Raw genomic sequence first — 8,713 nt, 5'->3', positions numbered from 1 at the left:
CAGACCTCTTTACAAAATCCAGTCCCTTGAGAAGCATCATTAAATTAAGTAGCTGAACTAATGAGTGTCTCTTGGATATGTCAATTTACAAAAAATTATGTGGTTGATGTCAGTGAGTATGTTTTTACGGTTGGTCATTGCTCCCAATACTATAAAGACAATCTGGTTTCTTAAGTTTCCAACTTTTCTTAACCCTTTCACGTATCTCCTGCATTATACTATAAAGGAATAGCAAATACATTAATTATTTCACATATTCATGAAATTTTTTTTTAATTGTCATCAAAACAAAGTCTCAGGTTTAAAAAGACACTAGTAGAAGCTAAGAAAAAATGCTTGAGCAGGTCATCATAAATATGAATTCCAAGATGGTCCTTATGTAAGCACTTCTCTAAAAAAATAACAACAAAACCAAGTAAAAGTTCAATTAATTCTATCTTGGTTGTAGAATATTTGACACTAAATTTTGTAAAGAATCACTATGAATGATTGATTTGATGATCCATGAGAACAAGATATAGCAAAGCCAGGACAGATATCTAGTGCAGCCAAATGATACCAACAAACACTTGCTACAATCCAGCAGAGACAACACTTCACACTGGGAATATACTGGATGCAACATTAAACCAAACACTAGTGGGGAGATTTTTCTAGGACAGACAATGGGGCTTTCCATGCCTTTCTGGGAGTCAATGAGATCCCATGAAATTTGGAACGGTGGGATATGCTCTGAAATACTGTCCTAAGGAAACTTTTGTGTGTCTCCAAAGGGATATAACACAGTTGCATTCCCTGCCTGAGCTAAGAGTGTGGATGGGTAATAGTATTTTATTTTCTACATGGATTGAACCATTCTCTTTCCTGAGAGCCACAACAATCACAAGAGTCAAATATCAGGGGCACCAGCGTAGCTCAGTCGGTTGAGCATCTGCCTTTACCTCAGGTCCTGATCCCGAGGTCCTGGGATTGAGTCCCCCATCCGGCTCAGCAAGGAGCCTGCTTCTACTTCCTCTGGCTGCCACTCCCTTGCCTGTGTGCTCTCTCTCTCTGTCTAGTGAATAAATAAGTTTTTTTTAAGAGTCAAATATCAATTGGATTTTATGTTTAATGCCTCTACCATTTCAAATACTCTCTAGAGGGTGGAGCAAAAGTGTCTGAGAAAGTTAGGTAAAATTAGGACTCACATAGAAACTTCTCTTCTCCTATCACACCCAGATCCTGTGGAAAACTGGAAACAACAAATGTAGTGTTCAACTGAAATGAGTTACTGTAGCCGTTACCCTTGAACTGCTGTGGTCTGGTACAGCCTTAGCCTTCACGGCGCTGTGCCTTCCTTACAAAGTCCTAGGCTGTCTCACTTTGGACTGGTCACTGTAGCCCACATAACTCAGATATCCCAAACCATACGAATTCCAGCCTTCCCAAACTATTGAACTAAATAAGTAAAGCCTTGATATTCTTGCTTTCCTCACAGGTACAGACTGCTCTGTAGACATTCATTTCATCACCATTACATGACTTAAACCTTTGGTGCCCTGAACAAAATCCCAGAAAAAAACTGTCACTGAGAATTGTGAAATAACCTTACAGGTTCCACTTATTACTAATTTAGCAGATAAAGTAGAGGAAATGGATCCTTGGTTACATGTTTATCAAATACTATGACATTCTACATTCTTCAGTGACAGAAATTGAAAAAGTTACTCATATTAGAGATCTTAGACTGAGGTTTTCTGGAGAAACACCAGAGCAGACAGTCCACGATGACTGTACACATAATACCGTAGGAAAAATAAACATGTAACTTCATGATGAACAGCTCCATCTAAGACAATTAGAAAAGAATTCTCACCACCAGGGTCTTTGTTTTGTTGACTGTTTCCTTTGCTGTGCAGAAATTCTTTATCTTAATGAAGTCCCCAAAACCAATGATGCATTGGGTGGCGACTAACATAACACAATTAAAAAAAAATAGGAACTAAATAAAAGTTAAGGATAAAAAAAGAAGAAAAGAATTCTCCTAGATATTAGGAGCCACCAATTTTAATAGTTTCCATTGTATCCTTTAGAGGTTATTTTTATCCTTTTAGACGTATTTTCTCACTCTAATGGTAAAATCTTAGATATTTGTGGCTATCCTGAATGTTTTTTCACTAATAAAATATCTTGCATGGGTATAGCCTTTATTTGAGACAATACCCACCCTAGTGTTATAGTTCAGCTCTGCACAGACAATGCTAGTTCAAAAATGCGTAAGAAATATTGGGTAAGGCCAGCACATACATAAAAAAGTGCTTCACATCATTCAGCATCAGGGAAATGAAAATCAAAACCACACCAGTCAGAATGGCTAAAATTAACATGTCAGGAAACAACAGATGCTGGCAAGGATGCAGAGAAAGGGGAACCCTCCTATACTGTTGGTGGGAATACAGGCTGGTGCAACCACTCTGGAAAACAGCATAGGGTTGAAAATAGAGCTACCCTATGACCCAGCAATTGCACTGATGGGTTTTAACCCTAAAAATACAAATGTAGTGATCCAAAGCGGCACGTGACCCCAAATGTTTATAGCAGCAATGTCTACAATAACCAAACTGTGGAAAGAACCTAGATGTCCACCAACAGATGAATGGATAAAGATGTGGTATACACACACACACACACACACACACACACACAATGGAATACTATGCGGCCATCAAAAGAAATGAAATCTTGCCATTTGTGATCACATGGATGAAACCAGAGGGTATTATGCTTAACGAAATAAGTCACTCGGAGAGAGACAACTATCATATTATTTCCTGATATGAGGAAGTGGAGATGTAACATGGGGGTTTGGGGGTATGAAAAGAAAAAAAGGAAAGAAGATGGATTGGGAAGGAGACAAACCATAAAAGACTCAATCTCACAAAACAGGCTGAGGGTTGCTAGGGGTGGGGAGTCGGGAGAAGGTGGTGGGGTTATGGACATTGGGGAGTGTATGTGCTATGATGAGTGCTATGAAATGTGTAAACCTGGTGATTCACAGACCTGTACCTCTGGAGATAAAAACACATTATATGTTTATAAAATATTTTTTAAATTAATAAAAAATAATGTATACAAACACCTAAATGGTAGCATATGCTTACTTAAGACCATTTCCCTTATTCTCTTTTTTAAACTAAATTTCTTTTGAAAAATGCCATTATAAGAAATTTGTTAAGTGTTATAAATACTGATAGACTATGGACTCTGAGAAACAAACTGAGGGTTTTGGAGGGGAGGTTAGGGGAGGTAGGTGAGCCTGGTGGTGGATAATATGGAGGGCACATATTGCATGGAGTACTGGATGGGGTGTATAAACAATGAATTCTGGAACACTGAAAAGAAATGAAATAAAATAAAATGAAAAAATTTAAAAAGAGAAAAATTAAGAAAAAATATAAAAAAGAAAATATATATATTAGACCAGTGAATAAGACAGAGTCACCCAATTAATTTTGGGAGTATTTTGGTCTCTTAGAAGAAACTACCTCCAAAAATTTTAAAGAATGAAATACACACCCACACTCACACACACACACACTAAGGGTAAACACCATGAAGGGATGGGAAATGAGTATGAAAAAAAATTTTTTTAATTTCTAAAAGAGGAGTTGATAAGATAAGTAGGTTGGGAGAAAAGAAAAAGAAAGCGGAGAGAATTTGCTCAGGTTGGAGACTCGAACAAAGCCCTGTGCTAAATTTAGGGTATATTTTGATATTAGAAGAAGCTCTATCCCAAAATCTTTTTTTCATTTTTTATTTTTTATAAACATATTTTTATCCCCAGGGGTACAGGTCTGTGAATCGCCCAGTTTACACACTTCACAGCACTCACCAAAGCACATACCCTCCCCAATGTCCATAACCCCACCCCCATTCTCCCCCCCAGCAACCCTCAGTTTGTTTTGTGAGATTAAGAGTCACTTATGGTTTGTCTCCCTCCCAATCCCATTCTTGTTTCATTAAGCCCCCATGTTGCATCACCACTTCCTCATATCAGGGAGATCATATGATAGTTGTCTTTCTCCGACTGATTTATTTCACTAAGCATCATATACTCTAGTTCCATCCACGTTGTCGCAAATGGCAAGATTTCATTTCTTTTAATGACTGCATTGTATTCCATTGTGTATATATACCACATCTTCTTTATTCATTCATCTGTTCATGGGCATCTAGGTTCTTTCCATAGTTTGGCTATTGTGGACATTGTTGCTATAAACATTTGGGTGCACATGACCCTTCAGATCACTACGTTTGTATCTTTAGGGTAAATAACCAGTAGTGCAATTGCTGGGTCATAGGGCAGTTCTATTTTCAACATTTTGAGGAACCTCCATGTTGTTTTCCAGAGTGGCTGCACCAGCTTGCATTCCCACCAACATCCTCGCAAGCAACTGTCTTTTCCTGACTTGTTAATTTTAGACATTCTGATTGGTGTGAGGTGATATCTCATTGTGGTTTTGATTTGTATTTCCCTGATGCCAAGTGACATGGAGCACTTTTTCACGTGTCTGTTGGCCATCTGAATGTCTTCTTTGCAGAAAGGTCTGTTCATGTCCTCTGCCCATTTCTTGATTGGATTATTTGTTCTTTGGGTGTTGAGTTTGCTAAGTTCTTTATAGATTTTGGACACTAGCCCTTTATCTGATATGTCGTTTGCAAATATCTTCTCCCATTCTGTCAGTTGTCTTTTGGTTTTGCTAACTGTTTCCTTTGCTGTGCAAAAGCTTTTGATCTTGATGAAATCCCAATAGTTCATTTTTGCTCTTGCTTCCCTTGCCTTTGGCGATGTTCCTAGGAAGTTGCTGCGGCTGAGTTTGAAGAGGTTGCTGCCTGTGTTCTCCTCAAGGATTTTGATGGATTCCTTTTTCACATTGAGGTTCTTCATCCATTTTGAGTCTATTTTTGTGTGTGGTGTAAGGAAATGGTCCAGTTTCATTTTTATGCATGTGGCTGCCCAATTTTCCCAACACCATTTATTGAAAAGGCTGTCTTTTTTCCATTGGACATTCTTTCCTGCTTTGTCGAAGATTAGTTGACCATAGAGTTGAGGGTCTATTTATGGGCTTTCTATTCTGTTCCATTGATCTATGTGTCTGTTTTTGTGCCAGTACCATGCTGTCTTGATGATGACAGCTTTGTAATAGAGTTTGAAGTCCGGAATTGTGATGCCACCAACTTTGGCTCTCTTTTTCAATATTCCTTTAGCTATTCGAGGTCTTTTCTGGTTCCATATAAATTTTAGGATTATTTTGTTCCATCTCTTTGAAAAAGATGGATGGGACTTTGATAGGAATTGCATTAAATGTGTAGGTTGCTTTAGGTAGCATAGACATTTTCACAATATTTATTCTTCCAATCCAGGAGCATGGAACATTTTTCCATTTCTTTGTCTCTTCCTCAATTTCTTTCATGAGTACTTTATAGTTTTCTGAGTATAGATTCTGTGCCTCTTTGGTTAGGTTTATTCCTAGGTATCTTATGGTTTGGGGTGCAATTGTAAATGGGATGGACTCCTTAATTTCTCTTTCTTCTGTATTGTTGTTGGTGTAGAGAAATGCAACTGATTTCTGTGCACTGATTTTATATCCAACACTTTACTGAATTCCTGTACAAGTTCTAGCAGTTTTGGAGTGGAGTCTTTTGGTTTTTCCACATATAGTATCATATCATCTGCAAAGAGTGATAGTTTGACTTCTTCTTTGCCGATTTGGATGCCTTTAATTTCCTTTTGTTGTCTGATTGCTGAGGCTAGGACCTCTAGTAATATGTTGAATAGCAGTGGTGATAATGGACATCCCTGGCGTGTTCCTGACCTTAGCGGAAAAGCTTTCAGTTTTTCTCTATTGAGAATGACATTTGCAGTGGGTTTTTCATAAATGGCTTTGATAATATTGAAATATGTGCCCTCTATCCCTACACTTTGAAGAGTTTTGATCAGGAAGGGATGCTGTACTTTGTCAAATGCTTTTTCAGCATCTATTGAGAGTATCATATGGTTCTTGCTCTTTCTTTTATTGATGTATTGTATCACATTGATTGATTTGCGGATGTTGAACCAACCTTGCAGCCCTGGAATAAATCCCACCTGGTCGTGGTGAATAATCCTTTCATTGTACTGTTGAATCCTATTGGCTAGTATTTTGGTGAGAATTTTCACATCTGTGTTCATCAAGGATATTGGTCTATAGCTCTCTTTATTGATGGGATCCTTGTCTGGTTTTGGGATCAAGGTGATGCTGGCCTCATAAAATGAGTTTGGAAGTCTTCCTTCCATTTCTATTTTTTGGAACAGTTTCAGGAGAATAGGAATTAGTTCTTCTTTAAATGTTTGGTAGAATTCCCCTTGGAAGCTGTTTGGCCCTGGGCTTTTGTTTGTTTGGAGATTTTTTTAAATTAATTTATTTATTTTCAGAAAAACAGTATTCATTATTTTTCCATCACACCAAGTGCTCCATGCAATCCATGCCCTCTATAATATCCACTACCTGGTACCCCAACCCCCACCCCCCTGCCACTTCAAACCCCTCAGATTGTTTTCCAGAGTCCATAGTCTCTCATGACTGTTTCAATCTCCTTACCGGTTATGGGTCTGTTCAGGCTTTCTATTTCTTCCTGGTTCAGTTGTGGTAGTTTATATGTTTCTAGGAATGCATCCATTTCTTCCAGATTGTCAAATTTGTTGGCGTAGAGTTGTTCATAGTATGTTCTTATAATTGTTTGTATTTCTTTGGTGTTAGTTGTGATCTCTCCTCTTTCATTCATGATTTTATTTATTTGGGTCCTTTCTCTTTTCTTTTTGATAAGTCTGGCCAGGGGTCTATCCATTTTATTAATTCTTTCAAAGAACAAGCTTCTAGTTTCATTGATTTGTTCTATTGTTTTTTTGGTTTCTAGTTCATTGATTTCTGCTCTGATCTTTATGATTTCTCTTCTCCTGCTGGGTTTAGGGTTTCTTTTGTGTTCTTTCTCTAGCTCCTTTAGGTGTAGGGTTAGGTTGTGTACCTGTGACCTTTCTTGTTTCTTGAGAAAAGCTTGTACTGCTATGTATTTTCCTCTCAGGACTGCCTTTGTTGTGTCCCACAGATTTTGAACCATTGTATTTTCATTATCATTTGTTTCCATGATTTTTTTCAATTCTTCTTTAATTTCCCGGTTGACCCATTCATTCTTTAGAAGGATGCTGTTTAGTCTCCATGTATTTGGGTTCTTTCCAAACTTCCTCTTGTGGTTGAGTTCTAGCTTCAGAGCATTGTGGTCTGAAAATATGCGGGGTACGATCCCAATCTTCTGATACCGGTTTAGTCCTGATTTAGGACCGAGGATGTGATCTATTCTGGAGAATGTTCCATGTGCACTAGAGAAGAATGTGTATTCTGTTGCTTTGGGATGAAATGTTCTAAATATATCTCTGATGTCCATCTGGTCCACCGTGTCATTTAAGGCCTTTATTTCCTTGTTTATCTTTTGCTTGGATGATCTGTCCATTTCAGTGAGGGGAGTGTTAAAGTCCCCTACTCTTATTGTATTATTGTTGATGTGTTTCTTTGATTTTGTTATTAATTGGTTTATATAGTTGGCTGCTCCCACTTTGGGGGCATAGATATTTAAAATTGTTAGATGTTCTTGTCGGACAGACCCTTTGAGTATGATATAGTGTCCTTCCTCATCTCTTTTATAGTCTTTGGCAATCCAATTGATCTGATATAAGGATTGCCACTCCTGTTTTCTTCTGATGTCCATTATCATGGTAAATTCTTTTCCACCCACTCACTTTAAATCTGGAGGTGTCTTCGGGCTTAAAATGAGTTTCTGGAGACAACACATAGATGGTTGTTTTTTTTTTTTTTTTTTTTTTTTTTTATCCATTCTGATACCCTGTGTCTTTTGATTGGGGTATTTAGTCCATTAACATTCAGGGTACCTATTGAGAGATATGAATTTAGTGCCATTGTATTGCCTATAAGGTGACTGTTACTGTATATGGTCTCTGTTCCTTTCTGATCTACCACTTGTAGGCTCTCTCTTTGCTTAGAAGACCCCTTTCAATATTTCCTGTAGAGCTGGTTTGGTGTTTGCAAATTCTTTCAGTTGTTGTTTGTCCTGGAAGCTTTTAATCTCTCCTTCTATTTTCAATGATAGCCTAGCTGGATATAGTATTCTTGGCTGCATGTTTTTCTTGTTTAGTGCTCTGAATATATCATGCCAGCTCTTTCTGGCCTGCCAGGTCTCTGTGGATAAGTCTGCTGCCAATCTAATATTTTTACCATTGTATGTTACAGACTTCTTTTCCCGGACTGCTTTCAGGATTTTCTCTTTGTCACTAAGAATTGTAAATTTTAATATTAGGTGACGGGGTGTGGGCCTATTCTTATTGATCCTGAGGGGCATTCTCTGTACCTCCTGAATTTTGATGCTTGTTCCCTTTGCCGTACTGGGGAAATTCTCCCCAATAATTCTCTCCAGTATACCTTCTGCTCCCCTCTCTCTTTTTTCTTCTTCTGGAATCCCAATTATTCTAATGTTCTTTTGTCTTATGGTGTCACTTATCTCTCGAATTCTCCTCTCGTGGTCCAGCAGCTATTTGTCCCTCTTTTGCTCAGCTTCTTTATTCTCTGTCATTTGGTCTTCTATATCACTAATTCTTTCTTCTGCCTCATTTATCCTAGCAGTG

The sequence above is a fragment of the Mustela lutreola genome, chromosome 7 (assembly GCF_030435805.1).
Source record: "Mustela lutreola isolate mMusLut2 chromosome 7, mMusLut2.pri, whole genome shotgun sequence".
Taxonomy (NCBI): Eukaryota; Metazoa; Chordata; class Mammalia; order Carnivora; family Mustelidae; genus Mustela; species Mustela lutreola.
Note: the sequence above shows the minus strand (reverse complement) of the source record.